Source organism: Delphinus delphis, chromosome 11 (genome assembly GCF_949987515.2).
Source record: "Delphinus delphis chromosome 11, mDelDel1.2, whole genome shotgun sequence".
NCBI classification, from domain to species: domain Eukaryota; kingdom Metazoa; phylum Chordata; class Mammalia; order Artiodactyla; family Delphinidae; genus Delphinus; species Delphinus delphis.
The window spans coordinates 48,270,358-48,297,368 of NC_082693.1; positions in this window are offsets into that span (position 1 = coordinate 48,270,358).

Sequence of the window (27,011 nt, forward strand, 5' to 3'; positions counted from 1 at the left end):
AAATTCGTGTGACTTTCTTTATTGCATAGTTGCTTTATTGTGGTTGTCTGGAAGCAAACCTGCAGTATAGCTGAGGTATGCCTACAAATGGAATCAGGAAGTTAAATAATAACACCCAAGTTGAAACCCTGAGTCCGCTGCTTACTGGCTCTAGGCAACCTTGAACAAGTTACCGAAACTTTCTGAGGCTTTCTTATCTGAAAAGTGCAAGTGGTATATACATTCCACGGTTATGTAGATTAAATGACATTACTTGTATAAAGAATCACACATACATAGATATTGTTATTTGTATTTTCAGTGCTCCTGATAATCTCTGGAGAAAAAATAGTCATTATGTTTCAAGAATAAATATATTCAATCATCCTTATGTTAGATGTGAGTTGGGAGTGAAGGTAACTACAACAGGTATATGAGACAGTACTGAGGAGAATTTACTTAATTTTCAGATCTTTGGCTGTGGAAATACAAGATACATTCCAGGGACAGAGACTAGAGAAGAAATTGACAGGTCTGAGACTTCAAAGAAAAGAAAGAAGTCATGGGAGGAGATGTTTAAACGGGCATCTTTTGTTGCCAATTAGCAGATGATTTTAATTTAATGTTTGCATTAAACCCTCAAGTGTTTAAAGTTAGCATAATTAGTCATTTTGCACTGTGATTTGCCTTAGGTTTTCCCATTGCTTTGTTTTTTCTTTGTTTCTTTTCTCTTTCTTTTTTTAGCCAGAGATTTACTCGGTAGGGTAGAAGATGAGAGACATAAAAAGGTGGAACCTGTTAAGAAGTTGTGAGCCTGTTAAAATCATGTCCCTAGAATCCTGATTCTGTACTAGGCTTGTCAAGCGATGAGGCAAACTGAAAAGTCTCCTACAGTGTTTTCAAAGAAACCTGATACAAAAAACAATCTAAAAGCAAGCAGTGTGAGGTGTGAAAGAAATCATGCTGCTGCAAAGACCCCCCCCTTGCTTTAACCCAGGTGCACCCACACTCTATGAGTGCACAATTCACCCCTACATGTAGACACACACACACCCCCACACACACCCTTATATCCCCTCCTCATCTATCTGTCTCTGGTATTTTGCTTTGCTGGTGACCAGAATAGAGGTTCTGAAATTATACTCTGTATGGTACATTTGAAAAAAATTGATTTAAATTTCCTTTAAAATATATTTTTGCCTTGAAATGTATCACCAAGCACATGTAACATGGGGCATGCTACAGTGCAGGCAGGGGACATTTGCTAGGTTCCTCATAGCATTTAAACCTCCAATTTCCTAATTATCACCTACTTCCTACTCCTTAGAATGAAACTGTGTATTTTACAGTATTAATAGATTTTTCATTAGCAGTTGTGTTTCAGAATTGTTTTTCATATAAAAGCCTTGCACTTATTGTGTCATCCCATTGATCTTACCTCAGTGCATTCCTTTCAGTCACTTCAGATGGCTCATAACTTGCTAATATAACTTTACAGGTACATTTTGTCCCTTTCTCATCACCGATTGTAGACATACCAGCTCATTAAACACTGTGAAAGCACAGAGGCTAAGGCCATTTCTTTTAACAAGCCAGCCGTGTGAAACCAAAGTCTAAGCTCTTTTTCTTGTAATGATCTTGCCGAACCACCTCCATAATACCAGGAGGGTAGGGTGTGTGGAGGGAATATTCCACACAACGGCTCCTACAAGGGGTAATTAATTTGGGGGTGGTATTTCTCAAGTTTTCTTTCGGATGTTGCTTTAATCTTCTCCTTCCTGTCTCGTGTCGTTTCCAAGTCTCATGGGTGCAGTCAGCGGGCTGAATGAGGAGCACTCCAAGCTCACACTGCACGATGAAACTTGTGTTGAGGCACAGCTAACATTACTGGTTCCAGCCCCGCGCCGCTTCTAACAACACATAAAATGACAACAAGTTGCTGTCACTTAGCAAAATAGCATCTGGGACGGTGTGAGTCTGCAGGAATCCTTAAGGGTTAGTTGTTGCTAACGCAGTTGCTAACTATAAAACACAGGATTTTTCTATTCCCGGTTGTCCTTGTGATTACATTGGATTATTTGGGGGTTAAGTTGGAATGAAAAGTGTTGACGCTAGTCCAGACTGTTTAATAAATTGCTTACAGATAAAGGTGAAATAGGCCTGAAATTATTTATATATTCCGTAACAAAATAGAAGCCAGTAAATAGTAGAACCAGTAAGAATTTAGTAGTGCCTCTTGCTGAGTTTACTGTATATTTATATAAACAAATATTGCATACCTGCCAGAAAAAAATCAGCACAGAGTTTAATTTTAATTCCATTACCCCAGTTAAATTAACACAAAATGACAAAAATTGTTCAATAATTGTATTCTTTTATTATACCCACTGCTTATGCTTTCAAATAAAATCAGTCAGCTCTTAAAAACAGTGTTTCTCACAGGAGACCCTTTTAGTGAATGCCTGCTTCCGAAGTCTTCACTCAGAGTGAACCCGCCCTGACTTAATTCACTTACAGATATTTTCATAACCTCTCTCACACGAACATAAATGTTCATGGGCTACATCCAAGAAGTTAACAAGCCTAAGATAACAGCTCTGCCGAGCTATGAATTCAATTCCTACTCTACTTTGAGGGAGAACATGGGATGCTAGCAAAATAATGAAATGCAATACATAAACCTGTCTGCCTAGAGAACTCAACTTGCTCAAAATAAATTAACTTAAACCACCAATCTGGAGAGTTGAAATGCAAATGAACTAACATGGCTACACTACCAATTCCATCTAGTTTTCACCACAGCAGTAGTTTTCAGTGACTGGAACACGGTTATAGTGGCTCTCACCACAGTGCACCTGTAATACAATGTACACACTGCCATTCTAACCTTTTCTTCCATGTGTCATATTTATGTCTTTGAATGAATGTTTTTCCCCAGCAGTCTTGGGTCCACTGAAGGAAGATAGGGAGCATGTTTTGCTTTTAACAAATATTTGTCAAATAAATGAATGAATGAGTCAATAAATTAATTGAATACTGAACATTTCCATTTTTTTAAAATGACCTGAGCTCTTCATTTCTAACTTATGTGTTTAATATCAACACTATTTTATGTTTGCAGATATTTCAAATTTCAAATGTCTTTATTTCACAAATCATCTTCCAAAGACCATTTCAAATGTAACTTCAACCATGAAGCCTTTGGTAATTCTTCTGACAGCTATGACCTCCTCCTCCTTTAAGTACCCATAGCACTTTAAACGTACTTCTGTTTCAGAACCTTTCTTACTCCCTTTAATTTAGAGTTACTTCTTTTATTTCCCCAAACACACAGTAGGCTAAAATTTTCTCGAGGACAGGCAAGGACCACCTTTTCCAGTTGCTAAGTTCAGCATGCAGCCATGTAAATGGGAGGTGTTTGATTCAAAGTAACTTAACCAACATTATTGATCACAAAATATGGCTCAATATTATAAAAGGTATCTTAATGATTAAAAAAAAACCCATAATCCTCGCTTATAAAAATTCTGGCCTTAAAAATAAAATATGTGAATTTCACCTAGTTCAACTAACTTAGCAAAATGAAAACTGTGGGCTAAAATAGTTATGGATATCAGCATAGGAAAGAAGGAACATTTTAAAAACTAGAGAAGAAACAACCATTATCGATGAAAAACAAATATCAGGAGCTCTACTGTAATGTAGTGGAATGAGCTCTGCCATTGGCTATTTCAAGTGACCTTGGCAAAATTGCATTGACTTTTAGGATCTCTATAAAATGGACAGTCATACCCACTTTATTGTGAGAAGAATGAGAAGATTTCTGAAACTTCCTTTAAACTTTAAGGTGCTACACAAATATGTTTTTAAACAGAGGATGTGGCTTCAGGAATAGAAGGAAATGATGATGGTTGGGAAGGGCAAGGTCGTGTTGAAAACTCTCAAAGTCAAACAGAGCAGCTTGGATTTGATGAAGTAGAAAGTAGAACATGTGCATCTATCTTTAATGTGGAGAATGACCTTATAAAAGTATCTTTAAGGTATATAAATACAAAGTATTCAAAAGTGAAATAAGTCTGCCAGAGAAAGACGAATACTGTGTATTCTCACCTATATGTAGCATCTGAAAGAGCTGAACTCCTAGAAATAGAAAGTACAATGGTGTTTTCCAGGGGCTGGGGGAAATGACATGTTGGTCGAAGGGTACAAACTTCCAGTTACAAGATGAATGAATTTTGGGGGTCTAATGTACAGCATGGTGCCTATAGTGAACAACACTGTATTGTATACTTGAAAGCTGCCAAGAGAGGAGATCTTGAATGTTCTCACCACCAAAAAATGGTAATTATGGGAGATGTTTAGAGATGTTAACTAACCTTACTGTGGTAATCATTTTGTAATATATATATCAAATCATCCTCTTGTATAACTTAAGCTTATACAATGTTATGTCAATTACATCTCAATAAATCTAGGGGGGAAGGGGATGCAGTAAATTTGTATGTTTGGGGGAAGGTGCCAGGCATCATCATTTTTTAAAAACACACCAGCTGATTCTAATGTGAACCAAATGGAGAATAAGACTATTTGTAGTGGTTATCATACTTTAATATGCATAAGTTCCACCTGGGGATATTGTCAATATGCACGTTTTGAGGCAATGGGTCTGGGTTGTACCTGAGATTCAGTATTTGTAATTAGTCAATCATAGGTCCTACCAGGATCCTTTTTACTCTCAGATAAACTTTAATAAAAAATAAGTTTTGAAATGATCTGCAATTCTTAGAAGTCAGAATTCCTGTATAGTATGTTGTGTTTGGGAGAAATATTTTTTGGAGTAGTTTTTTCCCCCAAGTTTTATTGAGACATAATTGGCATATAAGATTGCATAACTTTAAGGTGTACAAAATAATGGTTTGATGTCTGTGTTTATTGCAAAATGATTACTACAATAATTTTGGATAACATCTATCACCTCACATAGTTAAAAATTTTTTTCCCTTGTGATGAGATTTTTTAAGATCTACTACTCTAGCGACTTTCAAATATATAATACAATATTAGCCATAGTCATCATGCTGACATTTTGTTGATTGTTCCCTTTGCTGTGCAGAAGCTTTTTAGTTTGATATTGTCCCACTTGTTAATTTTTGCTTTGTTGCATTTACTTTTGGTGTCATATCCAGAAAAGTCAGTTGCCAGGACTAATGAAATGAAATTACCCCCTATTTTTCCTAACACTATTTATTGAAGAGACTATCCTTTCCCCATTGTATATTCTTGGCTCCTTTGCTATAAATCAATTGACCGTATATGTATGTGTTGATTTCTAGGCTCTCTATGCTGTTCTATTGATCTATGTTTCTGGTTTTATGCCAGTATATATTGTTTTAATTACTATAGCTTTGAATAAAGTTTGAAATCAGAAAGTGATCAGATACCTTTAGCTTTGTTCTTCTTTCTTAGGACTGCTGTGGCTATTCAAGTTCTTTTGCAGTCCCATACAAATTTTAGAATTATTTTTTCTATTTCTGTAAAAAAAAAAAAAAGCCATTGGGATCTTGATAGGGATTGCATTGAATCTATAGATGGCTTTGGGTAGTATGGCTGCTTTAACAATATTATTCTAATCTATGAACACTGGATATATTTCTATTTATGTGTTTTCAATTTCTTTCATCTGTGTCTATAATTTTCAGTGCACAGGTCTTTCACCTCCTTTGTTAAATTTATTCCTAAGTGTTTTATTATTTTTGGTGCTATTGTAAATGAGCTTTCTTTTTCAGGTATTTCTTTGTTAGTGTGTGGAAACACTACTGACTTTTGTGTGTTCATTTCGTACCGTGCATCTTTACTGAATTCATTTATTAAACCTAACAGGGTTTTTTTGTTGTTGGCGTCTTTAGGATTTTCTATATATAATATCAAGTCATCTGCAAATAAAAATAATTTAACTTCCTTTCCAATTCTAATGCCTTTTATTTCTTTTCTTGCCTCATTGCTCTGCTTAGGACTTCCACTATTATGTTAAATAAAAGTGGTGACAGTGGGAACCCTGTCTTGTCCTTGATAGTAGTGGAAAATCTTTTACCATTGAGTATGATGTTAGCTGTGGGCTTGGCAAATTGTTTTAAACTTTGAAATAAATTTAAAAACACACACAAAAAGCACTCAGCATGCCCTGGTGATTGAGACCAGAGTCAAGGAGACTAAGCTAGGAGATAGCCACAGAAATTTAAGCAAGGGGTGATTGAAGCCCAACTAGAACAATGGCACATAGAATGCAGATGAAAAGGGAGAAAACTGTGAGACATCTTAATGGAATACTGAGTAGAACTTGAACAAATAAGGATAGGGTGATGGAAAAGGCTGAAGATTAATAAAGCAGAGACAAAGAAAATGAATGGTGGGCCCAGTAGTAGATGGAACAAATGAAAAGGTAAACCAATGTACTATTTTATGTTGGATGTGAATTTAGAAAGCAGTGGTCATAATCTACAATTTGGGATATAAACAAACTGTTGTAGTGTAGCCACATTGATTTAGGAGGACCTAGATAGCCTATTATCCTGAAATATTGATCCAACCCTCAGCTTTCTGGATGAGGCAGGGTGAGGTTGGGGGATCCTTTGTTGTTTTAAGAGATAGTGCTCTGAGGAAGTACACCTGTCGTTTACAGATGGTATTAGATCTGGCACTTTTTACTCTCAGAACTGTACCTTCCTGATGTTCCAGCCTTTTTTTTTTTTTTTTTTAAATCCCTTACATAGACTGAATCAACTTCTATTTTCAAAATCTAAGTAAATTAATATAATCTATTGGGTACTTAACACTATTATAAATGTGATGAAATGCAAAAATAGAGAAGCAAAGATTATTCCATGTTCACATGGTGTTTACAGTCTAGAAACTAAGAAAGGTTCACAGTCCTTCCCAGTTACTGGAAATTAGAGCTATTAATTTTAGACCCAGTTGTGTCTGATTCTTGCATTATTCCTCACCAAAGCAGGCATGATATTAACAAGGAGAAAACTCATGTGTCTTTGAAGGTCCAATGTCTGGTATGAGTCTCAGAATCTTAGAACCCCACTAAACTTAAATCTAACCTTACCTTTCTCCTCCTGCTCTTCACTTTGCTATATTGATGGCCAACCTAGGTCAGGTTGGATCCTTTCCCTTGGGGATAAATTTTGTGCATATCCTAACCTGGCTATGAATACACTGCAAGTGTATCTTTTCAACTGGACTGCTCTTTCTATAATCTGTTCCTCAGACTCAGTCATTCTTCCCTTCAATAAACAATTACTGAGTTTTTATTTCAGCCTAAGATATTTCAGGTTGGCTCTCCATACCTACATTTACTTGCCTAAGTCAAGCCTAACCCTTCTAACACTCTACATTGAACTTCCTGCAATGCCCTAATAGGATTAAGACCTGTAGCCAACTCTGTTACTCACCCTCAAATCAAATCTTGTTTCTAATGCCTTTTCTTCCCATAGGCTTGCTAGAGCTCTAGCATGAGTTGTGGCTGGGTCTGTCCAAGATATTTAAAAAGCAAGGTATATTTATATAACAACTTATACAGATATTACTGAGTCCCAAATGGGAGACTTCTTAATGAAGTTCAAGTAAGTATGTAGTGCCCTACGTGTGAGATACACTTTTCACAATTTCTTCTGTGAATTTGCTGGGCATGCAGTTTTGCAACTCAATGATGTTTCTTGTGTTCTTTCATCTGCCACCTGGTTTGCAATGCCCACACCAAAGCCTTTCACCTACGAATTCAATCTTTGTTCACATGATAAATGTCAACTTTTTTCTTTACCAAGCTCTGGAACAGTTTGTTGTCTACAATCTTTCCTTTTGTTTCTTTGAAGAGTCAATCAATCTGCCTCTGTGGAAACTTCAAAAAAGCATAAATTATAAAGGGGTTCCTTACCTAAATTTTTCTATTCTAGATACCATAATCTTAAATAAAAGTCTATGGATCTCACCTATCTAGATATCAACCTAAGAGAATAACTGAGCAACTAAACTTGTTTTATTCTTAGCCTTATAAAGACAGCAAAATATTTAGTTGAGAGTAACATCCCCACTATGGAATAAGAATTATATACATATTATTTAGAACCATTATATGAAAACATTATATTTTTAAAAGCTATGTATGTAGTAGAGCTACGATACTAATCCTGTTTATTCTCATTAAGGAATGGTGACAACCTTTAGCCTAATACGGCACCAGTTCTACTGGGATTCCTGGTCTTGTGTTGTCAAAACTATGCTGATCTTTTTCTGTGGACTCCACACAGTTTTTGTCTCCTAAGAGGCTGTTCAGAGATACTACTTTCTTATTACTGGATCTTTATCCTCAATTTTACCATTTAAAATTGCTGAAGTTTTACTCTAAGTACCTAGTCTGGGGCAGAGACAAGATGGTTGTTTACCAAACCCATGTCCTCCTTTTCCTGAGCACAGGAGTAGATTATATTTCTTTACGATGAGGTGTGGCTGTGAGACTAAGCTCTGACCAGTGGACTGTGGATAGGGAGCCACACCCATAAAAACCCTCCACAAGTGGTTCAACATGCTTTGTTTCTCTTCTTGACCAGCTGGAAGGGAGCTGACCCTGAGGGCCACTTTGTGAACCATAGGTTGAAACTTGTATAGTCACAGGAAGAAAGGAGTCTAGGTTTTATGCCATTGAGAGAAGAGCCACTCACCAATCAGGAATACCCGTTTGGACATTATGGGAGAAATAAATAGACTTGTGATAATCCATTTTAATGAGATTTTATCTATTATAGCAGCTAGTAATATCTTAGTTAATAAGGTACTATTTAGGCCTGGAAATGGCTGAAGTGATACATTTCTGCTCGTTGTCTTAATGAGTTGGGTATTTTGTGCATGGCCACTCATTGGCTAAGTTTTGTCCATTTATGTCTTGGGTTTGAATTTCAAAGCTCTAACATTTCTTTCTCAGTAGTAAACAATTTTACCTTAAGTCTAGTTAAAATTCAAGAACAGATTATTTATGCATCTATTCTCTTCCTACTCCTATTTCTGTTGTGTAAAGGAGACAGAAAACAGGAAAGAGAAAACACAACTTCCCAACCAAGGTTATACTTCCTCAGTGAAGAATTTAGAGGTGGTAAGACTGGTCCAAAGTCTCTCTGGATGTGTAGGCAGATAAGCAACAAAGTAGACTCTCAAAACCAAATTCCAAGTTGGGAGGTGGTCTGGGAAGCTGCTGCATCTTAGAGTAAGCAGCTCACATGAATATTTCCACCCAGTTGGGAAAAGTCATGACATGGGAAGTGGTATCTAGAAACCTGTCTTAGCTGTTGGACCCCATACCATGTAGGTGTTTATCCCCTCCCCTACCCTCCCCTATGGAGAGATGCACTTACCTTCTCTGTGTTCTGGGGTCCCTGCCTTGGCTCATGGTAGGTATATTTCCACTCAGCCCTGTCTCAGTACTTAGAATTTAAGACAGACTTTATATGTTTTACTAATACCCTTTTTTATGTTAGGAAGTTTATACAAATTTGCTTATATATTTGGTCAAGGATAAGTAACTCTCTTACTCCATCTCCTCCTACAAGTACCCATTTTCATATGCCATACTGTCACAGCCCTCCTGACGCAGAAATAGAGTCCTTACAAAATGTTTTAAGTAGTAAAGGAGAAGCGATTTAAACCGGGAATTAGACCCCAAGCCTCTTTTCCTCAGTAATACTACTCTACAACTATTAAGCACCTGCTGTGTGCAAGCCTCTGTGCTTGGCTCTAGCTGTGAACAAAGCAGGCTCAGCCCCTGCCCTTGTTGGAGCTTTAAGTCTGGTCAAATATGCTAGAAGGGAGAAATAGGGAAGGTATGTTCTATTCTTTTTGCCAGAAATTACACTTTTCTGATGGTTAACTGAAAACACCTTCCTTTTTAACATCATTAGCAGTTTGAAGGACCTAAGGGACGTGATATTTAAAATACATTCCATGCCCTGTAGGTCACAATAACTCTTATGATGTGTTTACCTACATTTTTTTTCTAGCAAGTGTGTACATTGTTCAGCACAGGAACCATATTTTTATATCCTTTACATTGACAAGCACACTACCTGGCACCTGGTAAACACTCAATAAATAATTGATTTCTGCAAATTGTTCTCTGACCAGAATGCCTGAGTACCGTTTTTGCTGGCCTGAAAAACTGGCTGCCCTCTCCTGTTACCTCTTACTATTCATATGAAAATCATGGAAATGTGCCCCACTGACTGTGAAAAGAGCTCAATCAATCCTAGAGAAATCTCTTCATTAAACCTGTTTTCAGTTCAGACTCAAATCTCCTTCTCACACTATTGCCAACATCTCCATCACATTTCTAACTCATAGAAATTACGTCTGGATATACCCTCCTACTCAGAGTCGGAAAAAACAGCAGGGCAAGTTTACACTCTTGCCCTTATTTCAAGAGAAGAGACTGTGAGGTACATTCATCAATCACTCTCCAGAAAGTAATGAGAGAAGTAAAATCTTTGGGAAATCAATAATAAGATGAGTGAGTGTGCAGGAGACAGCTGGCAGAATCTTGAAAATCAGAATAATTCCAAGGACAGAATTTCCTTACTCCAGATAATACTACATGAAAATATTACTGGACATGTTTAAAATATCACATTTTAAAAAGAATACTGAGTATAGCTATCAGAAAAGTCTTTGGAACTGACCTATTCATTTGTATATTGACAGCAACTCTTTACAAATGCTTAATTAAAACTTAATCATTATGTTCATAAACTACTTATGTACAGATTCTTCAGAAAACATGCATTTTGTGAAAGAAGAGTTTGATTTGATTTAGATCTTTATTTTGTGGCTCCATGAGGAGAATTTATTTCTATATTACCATCAAATACTTAAAAAGTACATATATATTGGAAGGTTACAAACATATATTACTTTCTGGTATAATTGGAGGTAACTAATATTTTTGCTAGCCTGTAAAATTATAAGTGTTTTAGGTGACAGTCATATCAGAAGAAAAGGAGCTTTTCTTCTTTATGCCCCTTAAAACTTTTACTATTATCAGCTTATAACAAAGCAAACATAATAAGACCTGTATATTCCTAAATTTTCATTGGTAATTAAAAAACAACCAACTTCAGTGAGATTCAAAAATTAATCAGATTATTTTGTTTCTTTTTTCTAACTTTTGCAAACTTTTTGGAATAGGAATAGGTAATACCATCAAGTCAGTTGATGTTGTCATAGTTAAAGATTAGCTAAAATCAAATCAAGATTCACTGTACTACACTACATGGCTTCCTATAAATATTAAAATACAAGGCAATCCTTCTATTAGCTATTTGATCATATTGTGGTATTTATAAGATTGTTCAAAGAATGAAATGATTTATTCCATTTGAAAGGGGAGGTGGTATAGTATTTAAAACTGAAACACATTGAGAAATACTAGAGTAGAGAATAATAATATGTTAATATCTCAGACATTTCAAGTTTTTATCAAGAAAGACATGATTAATGAACAACCAAAATTAAAATTTCCCATAAAAATGAGATGAGTAAGAGAAGAAAGGCCGTATTTCCCATACATATATATATACACACACACATATATAAATGTGTATATATATATATATATATATATGTGTGTGTGTGTTTCTATGTGTACATGTATCAACCAAAAAAGACTATAAGATGAGAGCTGAAATCCCCTTAGGAATCAACCTCTCAATTAAAATGGGATTGATTCTCCAAGGCAGCACTGTTAGAACAATTGCACGGACTGGGTCAATAATAAAGTGAGGACATTCTGCAAGCCATTCATAATCTAACTCCTGTCCCATAGTTCAGATGCCTGAAAATGTAAGTCTGAGCATATGCCTCTACAAAAAATTTCTCACTTCACCCTCAAACTTCAGGGTTATCTTATAAGAGGTGATGAATAGAACCTTCAGTTGATCCTGAGAAGAAATTCAATTTGCTTTTTCCTGAGGCAGCATCCTGCCACCCACACATTATCTATCCCCTGAGTTGAGATAGCTCTTAGCATTCAAATGAACAAAAGTTCAAAAATGAAGAAAATACAGCTTTGGTACTATTGAATTCCAGTCCAAATCTGACTACAAAATTTAGAGTGTTAGAATAAAACCCAAATCTGAGTCACAGTACAGTGAACATACGGGTTCATATATCCATTGTAAACGGTCCTACTGGGAAAAGTTTAGGGAATCCATGTAGAAATAGTTACCAAAACTCTATTGTATTTGTCTTTGATCATCCTTTCTATCACCACAATCATTTTTAGTGTTTAAAGAGAGTGACATAGCAATAATAAATGGTCATCATAAGTACCCCTTCCCACATTATGGATTAATTTCAGTCCACAGTGTAAGAAGGGTGTTTTTATTTATTTTTTCCCTCCCTGTGTACAGCTTTTCTGTTTACAGCCCTTTGTTTTAAGCCAAGATTACCAAAGTGGGCGCTTAGTGTTTACAGTCCTCAGATTGGCAATACAACACAAACACATTCAAAGCGAGTGTTATCATACTAGGCCAAGAACAGGCACTCAGCTGCTCTGGATGGGCTTCTACTTTTGATGCTTCCCTAAAATTATGTTACACCAAAGAAATGAAAATGTGGCCATGGTTTTTCTAGTATCACAGATCATATACAAAGCAAAGGGAAAATTCCACTCAACTTATAATAGAAAAGAGGCATTAATTTCCTCTAAAAAATTATGATTTTAAATATCATGTGTTTTTAAAAAAATATGGTAAACTCATAAGATAGCAAAAAAAAAAAATTGATAGAAATTGCCATTATGTCATCACTTGGAGAAAACCATCACTAATATTTTAGAATATGTTTCACATTTTCCAATGAATTCATGAGTGTGTTCATCTGTATGTGACATAATATTTTTTATACAGACTACATTTTTACTTATATGTGTTGTATAATTTAAAACACTTTCATGGAAATTATTTTAATGGCTACATAATATTTAAAGATGATGACATTATACTGCATTCCTTTTTTTCCTAAGTTTTTTGAGAAATATTTAACATAATATTTCACAGTTAAGGTGTACAACACAAAGATTTGGTATATGTGTAAATTCCAAGATAATTACCACAATAAGTTTAGTTAATATACATTACCTCACATAGTTAAGTTTTTTTCTTATGATGAGAGCGTTTAAGATTTACTCTTTCAGCAACTTTTAAATATACAATACAGTATTAAATATGGTCACCATGCTGTACATTACATCCCATGACTTATTTATTATAAGTTGGTACCTTTTGACTACATTTATCCCCACACCTCCAAATCCTGTCTCTGGCAGCCATCAATACGTTCTCTGCTTCTCTAAGTTTGTTTCTTTTAGATTCCACATATAAGTGAGATCATATAGTATTTGTTCCTGCATCTGACTAAATTCACTTACCAAGATGCCCCCAAGGTTCATCTATGTTGTTGCAAATGGCACAATTTTCTTCTTTTTTTATGGCTGTGAATAATATTCCATTGTAAACAACATTTCCTTTATTCGTTCATCCATTTAGAATGTTTACATGTATTATTGGCTATTTTGACTAATGCTGCAACAAACATGGAGGTGCAGGTATCTTTTTAAGATAGAGACTTCGGGAATTTCAGTGTGGTGGCCCAGGTTCAATCCCTGGTCAGGGAACTAAGATCCTGCAAGCTGTGTGTTATGGCCAAAAAATATTTTTTTAATAATAATAAAATTATTTCCTTTTGATATAGACTCAGAATTGGCATTGCTGGGTCATATGGTAGTTCTATATTTAACTTTTGTGGAACCTTCATAATGTTTTCCATAGTGACTGTACCAATTTACACATCCCTACCAACATGTACAAGGGTTTCCTTTTCTCCACATCCACACTAACACTTGTTTATTGTCTTTTTGATAACAGCCATTTAATTTGATGGCAGCCATTCTAACAAGTGATATTTCATTGTGATTTTGATTTTCGTTTCCCTGATGATTAGTGATGTTGAGGATCTTTTCATTATCTTTTGTCCATTTGTCTTCTTTGGAAAAATGTATATTCAGTTCCTCTGCCCGTTTTTAATTAGATGGTTACTTATTTATTTTTGTATTGAGTTGTATGAATTCTTTATATATTGGGTTGTCCAAAAAGTTCATTTGGGTTTTTCCATAAGATGTTACGGAAAAACCCAAATGAACTTTTTGGCCAATCCACTATTCTTGGATATTAACCCCTTATTGGATATATGGTTTATATATATTTTCTCCCATTATTTAGGTTGCCTTTTGATCCTGGTTGGAGGTTTCCTTTGCTTCACAAAAGCTTTTTTTTTTTTTAATTTCACATAGTCCCACTTAACTTATAACTTATTTTTGTTTTTGTTGCCTTTTCTTTTGGTGTCATATCCAAAAAATCATTGCCAGGACTAATGAAAGGAGCTTACCCCCTATTATGTTTTCTTCCAGATATTTTATGGTTTCAGGTCTTACTTTCAAGTCTTTAATCCCTGTTGAGTAGATTTTTGTGTATGGTATAACATAGGGATCCAGTTTCATTATTTCACATGTGGCTGCCATGTTTTCTCAACACCATTATTGAAGAGACTATCATATCCCCATTGTGTATTCTTGACTCCTTTGTCATAAGTTGACTATCTGTAAGTTTATTTATGGCTCTCCATTCTGTTCTATTTATTGATCTATGTGTTTGTTTTTATGTCAGTACTGTAGTGTTTTGATTACTAAAGCTTTGTAATATAGCTTGAAATTCAGGAAATGTAATGCCTCCAGCTTTGTTCTTTCTCAAGATTGCTTTAGCTATTTAGGGTCTTTTGTGGTTCCATATGAATTTTAGGATTATTTCCTTCTATTTCTCTGAAAAAAATTCCATTGGAATTTTAATAGGGATTGAATTGAATCTAAAAATGGCTTTGGGCACTATGCACATTTTAGCAACATGAATTCTTCCAATCCAAAAACATGGAAATTCCTTCTATTTATTTATCTTCTTCAGTTTCTTTCATTGACATCTTATAGCTTTCAGTGTACAGAATTTTCACCACCTTTATTCCTAATTATTTTGGGGATACTATTGCAAATAGAATTTTTTTTCTAATTTCTCTTTCTGAAAGTTTATTCTTAGTGTATAGAAATGCAACTGATTTTTGCATATTGATTTTGTATCCTGTAACTTTCCTAAATGTATTTGTCCTAATGGGTTTTGGTATCTTTAGGGTTTTCTATGTATGATGTTATGTCATCTTCAAATAGAGATAGTTTTACTTTTTTCTTTCCAATTTGGGTGCCTTCTTTCTTGCCTTCTCTTTTCTTGACAAATTGCTCTGGCTAGGACTTTCAGTACTATGTTGAATGAAAGTAGTGAGAGTGAGCATCTTTGTCTTGTTCCTGATCTTAGAGGAGAAAACCATAATTCAAAAAGAGTCATGTACCAAAATGTTCATTGCAGCTCTATTTACAATAGCCCAGAGATGGAAACAACCTAAGTGCCCATCATCGGATGAATGGATAAAGAAGATGTGGCACATATATACAATGGAATATTACTCAGCCATAAAAAGAAACGAAATTGAGTTATCTGTAGTGAGGTGGATGCACCTAGAGTCTGTCATACAGGGTTAAGTAAGTCAGAAAGAAAAAGACAAATACCGTATGCTAACACATATATATGGAATTTAAGGAAAAAAAAATGTCATGAAGAACCTAGGGGTAAGACAGGAATAAAGACACAGACCTCCTGGAGAACGGACTTGAGGATATGGGGAGGGGGAAGGGTGAGCTGTGACAAAGCGAGAGAGAGGCATGGACATACATACACTACCAAACATAAGGTAGATAGCTAGTGGGAAGCAGCTGCATAGCACAGGGATATCAGCTTGGTGCTTTGTGACCACCTGGAGGGGTGGGATAGGGAGGGTGGGAGGGAGGGAGATGCAAGAGGGAAGAGATATGGGAACATATGTATATGTATAACTGATTCACTTTGTTATAAAGCAGAAACTAACACACCATTGTAAAGCAATTGTACCCCAATAAAGATGTTAAAAAAACTTTCAGCTTTTTCACCATTGAGTATGATGTTAGCTAAGGACTTATCATATACAGTCTTTATTACATTGAGGTACATTTCCTCTATATACACTTTGTTGAGAGTTTTTATTATGAAGGGATGTTGAATTTTGTCAAATTCTCTTTCTGTGTGTCTTAATTATGATTTTTTAATCCTTCATTTTGTTAATGCAAATCACATTGATATGTGTATGTTGAACCATTCTTTCCTCACTAGGATAAATCCCACTTGATCATAGTGTATGACACTTTTAATGTATGGTTAAATTTGGTCTGCTATTATTTTATTGAGGGTCTTTGCAACTATGTTCATCAGGGATATTGGTCTGTAATTTTCTTCTAGTGTCTTTATCTGATTTTGGTATCAAGGTAATGCTGACCTTGTAAAATGAGTTGAGAAGTGTTCCCTCCTCTTCTCTTTTTGGAAGAGTTTGAGAAGGATCGATATTAATTCTTCTTTAAATGTTTGGTAGAATTCACTAGTGAAGTCATTTTATTTTTTTGATGGGAAGATTTTGATTCCTGATTTAATATACTTACTAGCTATTGATCTACTTGGATTTTCTGTTTCTTCATGATTAAGTCTTGATAGGTTGTATGTTTCTAAGAATTTATCCATCTTTTTCTAGGCTCTCCAATTTGTTCGTGTATAATTGTTCATAGTAACCTTATGATCCTTTGTGTTTCTGTGGCATTATTTGTAATGTTTCCTATTTCATTTATAATTTTATTTATTTGAGCCTTCTCTTTCTTGGTAAGTCTAGCTAACACTTCTTTTTCTTTTCTTTTTTTTTAATATGTGAACATTGTAGCAGAGACTTTTGATGGTACCAGAGACCATTCCCTTTCTCCCTCTTCTTTGGTCACATCTCATTATAAAAGCTTAATAAAACTTTCACTCAGTTTCCCAGGGTCCTATCTAGTTAGGGTAGCCAGGTGACCAACCTCTGGTCATGAAGGAGACTTCTAGAAGAATTACTCTTAAGGCATCTGCTTTTCTGATAAGAATAATAGATGAGAAAAGAGAGCTCTTTCTGCCTCTTGTTTCTCCTTCCTTCATGAACTTGATGTTTCAAGCCAGACAGCTTTCTTGCAACTTTGTAGTGACAACAGTAAAGATGAAATGCAGGAATAGAGATGTAGACGTAGAGAACAGACATATAGACACAGAGGGGGAAGGGGAGGGTGGGACGAATTGGGAGATTAGGTTTGACATAAATACACTATCATGTGTAAAAAGATAGCTAGTGGGAACCTGCTGTGTAGCACAGGGAGTTCAGCTTGCTGCTCTGTGATGACCTAGATGGGTGGGACGGGGTTTGGGGTGAGAGGGAGGTCCAAGAGGGAGGGGATATAGGTATACATATAGCTGATTCACTTCATTGTACAGCTAACTCAACATTATAAAGCAATTTTACTCCAATAAAAAATGCTGATAAACTATGGATGGATGAACAGAAAGGTAAAGTGAACCTGGAATCTTCCTCATATTGTTGAGCTGCGAGATTAACCCTAATACCGTTGTTACATATACAGTAAATGTGCTTACCACTAAAAAACCTTGTGTAATGCCTACCTGGATCTTTGCTATAGCCAGTATTTTTCCTAGCTGATCAGACATTTAGATGTTTTCAGGATTCTACTATATAAGACAACGACGAATGAAAATTTCCATACATAGACTTGTGTCCCCATTTCCTATGTATTCTTTAAAATATAAAATGAAATAAATGTCAATTTATTATGTGTTTACAGAAAATCAATTGATTATAACTTTTAATATTTCAACAGAGAGCTGTACATAGTATTTTATCATTCTGAAATTGTAACATCTCTTACATGCAACAGTTCTTCTTTCCTTTCTAATACCTGTTTTTTGTTTGTTTTAAGGTAATTTTTATCAAAAAACACATTTTTTAACATCTTTATTGGAGTATAATTGCTTTACAATGGTATGTTAGTTTATGCTGTATAACAAAGTGAATCAGCTATATGTATACATATATCCCCATATCCCCTCCCTGGTACGTCTCCCTCCTACCCTCCCTATCCCACCCCTCTAGGTGGTCACAAATCACTGAGCTGATCTCCTTGTGTGATGCAGCTGCTTCCCACTAGCTATGTATTTTACATTTGGTAGTGTATATATGTCATTACCATTCTTTCACATCCTCCCAACTTCCTCTTCCCCATCCCTGTGTCCTCAAGTCCATTCTCTATGTCTGCGTCTTTATTCCTGTCCTGCCCCTAGGTTCATTAGAACCATTTTTTTAATATTCCATATATACGTGTTAGCATATGGTATTTGTTTTTCTCTTTCTGACTTATTTCACTCTGTATGACAGCCTCTAGGTCCATCCACCTCACTACAAATAACTCAATTTCATTTCTTTTTATGGTTGAGTAATATTCCATTGTATATATGTGCCACATCTTTATCCATTCATCTGTAGATGGACACTTAGGTTGCTTCCATGTCCTGGCTATTAGAAACAGTGCTGCAATGAACATTGTGGTACATGACTCTTTTTGAATTGTGGTTTTCTCAGGGTATATGCCCAGTAGTGGGATTGCTGGATGTATGGTAGTTCCATTTTTAGTTTTCTAAGGAAGCTCCATACTCTTCTCCATAGTGCCTGTATCAATTTACATTCCCACTAACAGTGTATGAGGGTTCCCTTTTCTCCACACCCTCTCCAGCATTTATTGTTTCTAGATTTTTTGATGATGGCCATTCTGACCAGTGTGAGGTGATACCTAACTGTAGTTTTAATTTGCATTTCTCTAATTAGTGATGTTGGCATATATTCATGTGTTTGTTGGCAATATGTATGTCTTTGGAAAAATGTCTATGTAGGTCTTTTGCCCATTTTTTGTTTAGGTTGTTTGCTTTTTTGATATTGAGCTGCATAAGCTGCTTGTATATTTTGGAGATCAATACTTTGTCAGTGGCTTCGTTGGCAAATATTTTCTCCCATTCTGAAGGTTGTCTTTTGGTCTTGTTTATGGATTCCTTTGCTGTGCAAAAGCTTTGAAGTTTCATTAGGTCCCATTTGTTTACTTTTTTTTTGTTTTCATTACTCTAGGAGGTGGGTCAAAAAAGAACTTGCTGCGATTTATGTCAGAGAGTGTTCTTCCTATGTTTTTCTCTAAGAGTTTTATAGTGTCTTGTCTTACATTTAGGTCTTTAATCCATTTGGAGTTTATTTTTGTGTATGGTGATAGGGAGTGTTCTAATTTCATTCTTTTACATGTAGCTGTCCAGTTTTCCCAGCACCACTTATTGAAGAGGCTGTCTTTGCTCTATTGTATATTCTGGGCTCCTTTGTCACAGATTAGGTGACCATCGGTGCGTGGGTTTGTCTCTGGGCTTTCTATGCAGTACCATTGATCTGTCTTTCTCTTTTTGTGCCAGTACCATACTTTCTTGATGACTGTAGCTTGTAATATAATCTGAATTCAAGGAACCTGATTCCTCGAGCTCCATTTTTCTTTCTCAAGATTTCTTTGGCTATTCGGGGTCTTTTGTGTTTCCACACAAATGGTAAGATTTTTTGTTCTAATATTGTGAAAAATAGCATTGATAATTTGATAGGGATTGCATTGAATCTGTAGATTGCTTTGGGTAGTATAGTCATTTTCACAATATTGATTCTTCCAATCCAAGGACATAGTATACCTCTCCATCTGTTTGTGTCATCTTTTATTTCTTTCAACAGTGTTTTATAGTTTTCTGTGTACAGGTCTTTTGCCTCCTTAGGTAGCTTTATTCCTAGATATTTTATTCTTTTTGTTGTAATGGTAAATGCGATTATTTCCTTAATTTCTCTTTCTGATCTTTCGTTGTTAGTGTATAGGAATGCAAGAGATTTATGTGTTTTAATTTTGTATACTGTTTCTTTACCAAATTCATTGATTAGCTCTAGTAGCTTTCTGATGGCATCTTTAGGATTCTCTATGCATCATATCATGTCATCTGCAAACCGTGACAGTTTTACTTCTTTGCCTATTTGGATTCCTTTTATTTCTTTTTCTTCTCTGACTGCTGTGGCTAGGATGTTTCAAAACTATGTTGAATAATAGTGGCAAGAGTGGACACCCTTGTCTTCTTCCTGATCTTAGAGGAAATGCTTTCAGGTTTTCACCATTGAGAATAATGTTTACTGTGGGTTTTTCATATATGACCTTTATTATGTTAAGGTAGGGTCCCTCTATGCCTACATTTGGGAGAGTTTTTATCATTAATGGATGTTAAATTTTGTCAAAAGCTTTTTCTGCATCTATTGAGATGATCATATGGTTTTTCTCCTTCAGTTTGTTAATATGATATATCATGTTGATTGATTTGCGTATATTGAAGAATCCTTGCATTCCTGGAATAAACCCCACTTGATCATGGTGTATGATCCTTTTAATGTGCTGTTGGATTCTGTTTGCTAGTATTTTGTTGAGGATTTTTGCGTCTATGTTCATCAGTGATACTGGCCTGCAGTTTTCTTTCTTTGTGACATCCTTGTCTGGTTTTGGTATCAGGGTGATGGTGGCCTCGTAGAATGAGTTTGGAAGTGTTCCTCACTCTGCTATATTTTGGAAGAGTTTGAGAAGGATAGGTGTTAGCTCTTCTCTAAATGTTTGATAGAATTCTCCTGTGAAGTCATCTGGTCCTGGGCTTTTGTTTGTCGGAAGATTTTAAATCACAGTTTCAATTTCAGTGCTTGTTATTGGTCTGTTAATATTTTCTGTTTCTTCCTGATTCAGTCTTGGGAGATTGTGCATTTCTAAGAATTTGTCCATTTCTGCCAGGTGGTGCATTTTATTGGCATAGAGTTCCCTGTAGTACTCTCTCATGGTCTTCGTATTTCTGCAGTGTCAGTTGTTACTTCTCCTTTTTCCTTTCTAATTCTATTGATTTGAGTCTTCTCCCTTTTTGTACTGATCAGTCTGGCTAATGGTTTATCAACTTTGTTTATCTTCTCAAAGAACCAGCTTTTAGTTTTATTGATCTTTGCTATTGTTTCCCTCATTTCTTTTTCATTTATTTCTGATCTGATATTTATGATTTATTTCCTTCTGCTACCTTTGGGGATTTTGGTTCTTTAATTGCCTTAGGTGCAAGGTGAGGTTGTTTATTCGAGATGTTTCTTGTTTCTTAATGTCAGATTGTATTGCTATAAACTTCCATCTTAGAAATGCTTTTGCTGCATCCCATAGGTTTTGGGTCGTCCTCTCTTCACTGTCATTTGTTTCTTGGTATTTTTTGATTTCCTCTTTGATCTCTTCAGTGATCACTTCATTATTAAGTAGTGTATTTTTAACCTCCATGTGTTTGTATTTTTTACAGATTTTTTCTTGTAATTGATATCTAGTCTCATAGCGTTGTGGTTGGAAAAGATACTTGATACAATTTCAATTTTCTTAAATTTACTGAGGCTTGATTTGTGACCCAGGATATGATCTTTCCTGGAGAATGTTTCATGAGCACTTGAGAAAAATGTGTATTCTGTTGTTTTTGGATGGAATGTTCCTATAAATATCAATTAAGTCCATCTTGTTTAATGTGTCATTTAAAGCTTGTGTTTCCTTATTTATTTTCATTTTGGATGATCTGTCCATTGGTGAAAGTGGGGTGTTAACGTCCCCTACTATAAATGTGTTACTGTCGATTTCCCCTTTTATGGCTGTTAGTATTTGCCTTATGTATTGAGGTGCTCCTCTGTTGGGTGCATACATATTTACAATTGTTATATATTCTTGGATCGATCCCTTGATAATTATGTAGTGTCCTTCTTTGTCTCTTCTAATAGTCTTTATTTTAAAGTCTATTTTGTGTGATATGAGAATTGCTACTCAAGCTTTCTTTTGTTTTCCATTTGCATGGAATATCTTTTTCCATCCCCTCACTTTCAGTCTGTATGTGTCCCTAGGTCTGAAGTGGGTCTCTTGTACACAGCATATATATGGGTCTTGTTTTTCTATCCATTCAGCCAATCTGTGTCTTTTGCTGGGAGCATTTAATCCATTTACATTTAAGGTAATTATCGATATGTATGTTCCTATTCCCATTTTCTTAATTGTTTTGGGTTTGTTTTTATACATCTTTTCTTTCTCTTGTGTTTCTTGCCTAGTGAAGTTCCTTTAGCAGTTGTTGTAAAGCTGATTTGGTGGTGCTAAACTCTCTCAGCTTTTGCTTGTCTATGAAGGTTTCTGAATTTCCATCCAGGAAATCTGAATGAGATCCTTGCTGGGTAGAGTAATCTTGGTTGTAGGTTTTTCTCCATCACTTTAAATATGTCCTGCCAGTCCCTTCTGGCTTGCAGAGTTTCTGCTGAGAGATCAGCTGTTAACCTTATGGGGATTCCCTTGTATGTTATCTGTTGCTTTTCCCTTGCTGCTTTTAATATGTTTTCTTTGTATTTAATTTTTGACAGTTTGATTAATATGTGTCTTGGCGTGTTTCTCCTTGGTTTTATCCTGTATGGGACTCTCTGTGATTCCTGGAAATGATTAATTATTTCCTTTCCCATATTAGGGAAGTTTTCAACTATAATCTCTTCAAATATTTTCTCAGTCCCTTTCTTTTTCTCTTCTTCTTCTGGAACCCCTATAATTCGAATGTTGGTGTGTTTGATGTTGTCCCAGAGGTCTCTGAGACTGTCCTCAGTTCTTTACATTCTCTTTTCTTTATTCTGCTCTGCAGTAGTTATTTCCATTATGTTATCTTCCAGGTCACTTATCCGTTCTTCTGCCTCAGTTATTCTGCTATTGATCCCTTCTAGAGTATTTTTAATTTCATTTATTGTGTTGTTCATCGTTGCTTGTTTCCTCTTTAGTTCTTCTAGGTCCTTGTTAAATGTTTCTTGCATTTTCTCTATTCGATTCCCAAGATTTTGGATCATCTTTACTATCATTATTCTGAAATCTTTTTCAGGTAGACTGCCTATTTCCTCTTCATTTGTTAGGTCTGGTGGGTTTTTATCTTGCTCCTTCATCTGCTGTGTGATTTTCTGTATTCTCATTTTGCTTATCTTACTGTGTTTGTGTTCTCCTTTTTGCAGGCTGCAGGTTCGTAGTTCCTGTTGTTTTTGGCGTCTGTCCCCAGTGGCTAAGGTTGGTTCAGTGGGTTGTGTAGGCTTCCTGGTGGAGGGGACTAGTGCCTGTGTTCTGGTGGATGAGGCTGGATCTTGTCTTTCTACTGGGCAGGTCCACATCTGATGGTGGGTTTTGGGGGTGTCTGTGGCCTTATTATGATTTTAGGCAGCCTCTCTTCTAATGGGTGGGGTTGTGTTCCTGTCTCGCTTGTTGTTTGGCATATGGTGTCCAGCACTGTAGCTTGTTGGTCATTGTGTGAAGCTGGGTGTTGGTGTTGAGATGGAGAGCTCTGGGAGATTTTCGCCGTTTGATATTATGTGGAGCTGCGAGATCTCTTGTGGACCAGTGTCCTGAAGTTGGCTCTCCCACCTCAGAGGCACAGCACTGACTCTTGGCTGTAGTACCAAGAGCCTTTCATCCACACAACTCAGAATAAAAGGAAGAAAAAGTAGAAAGAAAGGAAGTAAGGAAGAAAGAAAGAAGGAAGGAGAGAAAGAAAGAATAAAATAAAGTAAGATAAAATAAAGTTATTAAAATAGAAAAAAAAATTTTTTTAAGTAAAAAAAAATACAGACAGACGGAACCCTAGGAATAATGGTGAAAGCAAAGCTATACAGACAAAATCTTGCACAGAACCATACACATACACACTCACAAAAAGAGGAAAAGGGAAAAAATAAATAAATCTTGCTCTCAAAGTCCTCCTCCTCAATTTGGGATGATTCGTGTCTATTCAGGTATTCCACAGATGCAGGGTACATCAAGTTGATTGTGGAGATTTAATCCACTGCTCCTGAGGCTGCTGGGAGAGATTTCCCTTTCTCTACTTTGTTTGCACAGCTCCCGGGGTTCAGCTTTGGATTTGGCCCCGCCTCTGCGTGTAGGTCGCCAGAGGGCATCTGTTCTTCGCTCAGACAGGACGGGGTTAAAGGAGCCGCTGATTTGGGGGCTCTGGCTCACTCAAGCTGGGGGGGAGGAAGGGATATGGATGCGCGCCGAGCCTGCGGCGGCAGAGGCTGGCATGACGTTGCAGCAGCCTGAGGCGTGCCGTGCGTTCTCCCGGGAATGGTGTCCCGGTATCATGGGACCCTGGCAGTGGCGGGCTGCACGGGCTCCCGGGAGGGGAGGTATGGATAGTGACCTGTGCTTGCACACAGGCTTGTTGTTGGCGGCAGCAGCAGCCTTAGAGCCTCATGCCCGTCTCTGGGGTCCACGCTGTTAGCCGTGCCTCATGCCCATCTCTGGAGCTCCTTTAAGCAGTGCTCTTAATCCCCTCTCCTCGCGCACCAGGAAACAAAGAGGGAAGAAAAAGTCTCTTGGCTCTTCGATAGGTCCAGACTTTTCCCCAGACTCCCTCCGGGCTAGCTGTGGTTCACTAAACCCTTAAGGCTGTGTACATTCAGCCAACCTCAGTCCTCTCCCTGCGATCCGACCGATTCCTGAGCCTCAGCGCCAAGCCTCGCCCGCCCCAGCGGGTGAGCAGACAAGCCTCTTGGGCTGGTGAGTGCCGGTCAGCACCGATCCTCTGTGCAGGAATCTCTCCGCTTTCCCCTCGCACCCCTGTTGCTGTGCTCTCCTCCGCGGCTCTGAAGCTTACCCCCTTCACCACCCACAGTCGCCACCCACGAAAGGGCTTCCTTTTGTGTGGAAACCTTTCCACCTTCACGGCTCCCTCCCACTGGTGCAGGTTCCATCCCTATTCTTTTGTCTCTGTTTATTCTTTTTTCTTTTGCCCAACCCAGGTACGTGGGGAGTTTCTTGCCTTTTGGGAAGTCTGAGGTCTTCTGCCAGCGTTCAGTAGGTGTTCTGTAGGAGTTGTTCCACGTATAGGTGTATTTCTGATGTATCTGTGGGGAGGAAGGTGATCTCCGCATCTTACTCTTCCGCCATCTTCCCTCTCTAATTTTATTGATTTGAGTCTTCTCCCTTTTGTTTCTTGATGAGTCTGGCTAAAGGTTTATCAATTTTTTTTATCTCTTCAAAGAGCCAGCTTTTAGTTTTATTGACCTTTGCTATCATTTCCTTCATTTCTTTTTCATTTATTTCTGATCTGATGTTTATGCTTTCTTTCCTTCAGCTAACTTTGGAGTTTTTTTGTTCTTCTTTCTCTAATTGTTTTAGGTGTAAGGCTAGAATGTTTATGTGAGATGTTTCCTGTTTCTTGAGGTAGTGTTGTATTCCTATAAACTTCCCTCTTAGAACTGCTTTTGCTGCATCCCATAGGTTTTGGGTTGTCCTGTTTTCGTTGTCATTTGTTTCTAGGTATTTTTTGATTTCCTTCTTGATTACTTCAGTGATCTCTTGGTTATTTAGTAGTGTATTGTTTAGCCTCCATGTGTTTGTAATTTTTACAGTTTTCTTTTCCTGTAATTGATTTTAATCTCATAACATTGTGGTCAGAAAAGATGCTTGATACAATTTCAATTTTCTTAAATTTACCAAGGCTTGATTTGTGACCCAAGATGTGATCTATCCTGGAGAATGTTCCATGAGCACTCGAGAAGAAAGTGTATTCTGCCGCTTTTGGGTAGAATGTCCTATAAATATCAATTAAGTCTTTCTGGTCTACTGTGTTATTTAAAGCTTGTGTTTCCTTATTCATTTTCTGTCTGGATGATTTGTCCATTGGTGTAGTGGGGTGTTAACGTCCTCCACTATTTTTGTATTACAGTCAATTTCCCCTTTTATGGCTGTTAGTATTTGCCTTATGTATTAAGGTGCTCCTATGTTGGGTGCATAGATATTTACAAGTGTTATATCTTCTTCTTGGATTGATTCATTGATCATAATGTAGTGGCCTTCCTTGTCTCTTGTAACATTCTTTATGTTAAAGTCTATCTTTTCTGATATGAGTATTGCTACTCCAGCTTTTTTTCTTTTCTTTTTTTTTTTTTTTTGCAGTACGTGGGCCTCTCACTGTTGTGGCCTCTGCCATTGCGGAGCACAGGCTCCGGACGCGCAGGCTCAGTTGCCATGGCTTACGGGCATAGCCACTCCGCGGCATGTAGGATCTTCCCGGACCGGGGCACGAACCCGTGTCCCCTGCATCGGCAGGCGGACTCTCAACCACTGCGCCACCAGGAAAGCCCTCCAGCTTTCTTTTGATTCCATTTGCATGGAATATCTTTTTCCATCCGGTCACTTTCAGTCTGTATGTGTCCCTAGGTCTGAAGTGGGTCTCTTGTAGACAGCATATATATGGGTCTTGTTTTTGTATCCATTCAGCTAGTCTATGTCTGTTGGTTGGAGCATTTAATCCATTTACATTTAAGGTAATTATAGATGTGTATGTTCCTATTACCATTTTCTTGATTGTTTTGGGTTTGTTCTTGTAGGTCTTTTTCTGTTCTTGCATTTCTCACCTAGAGAAGTTCCTTTAGCATTTGTCATAAGGCTCATTTGGTTGTGCTGAATTCTCTTAGCTTTTGCTTGTTTGAAAAGCTTTTGATTTCTCCATCAAATTTGAATGAGATTCTTGCTGGGTAGAGTAATCTTGGTTGTGGGTTTTTCCCTTTCATCACTTTAATTATGTACTGCCACTCCCTTCTAGCCAGCAGAGTTTCGCTGAAAAATCACCTGATAACCTTATGGGGATTCTGTTGTAGGTTATTTGTTGCTTTTCCCTTGCTGCTTTTAATATTTTTTCTTTGTATTTAATTTTTGTTTGTTTGATTAATATGTGTCCTGGTGTGTTTCTCCTTGGGTTTATCCTGTTTGGAACTCTCTGTGCTTCCTGGACTTGGGTGGCTGTTTCCTTTCCCATGTTAGGGAAGTTTTCGACTCTAATCTCTTCAAATAATTTTTCAGGCCC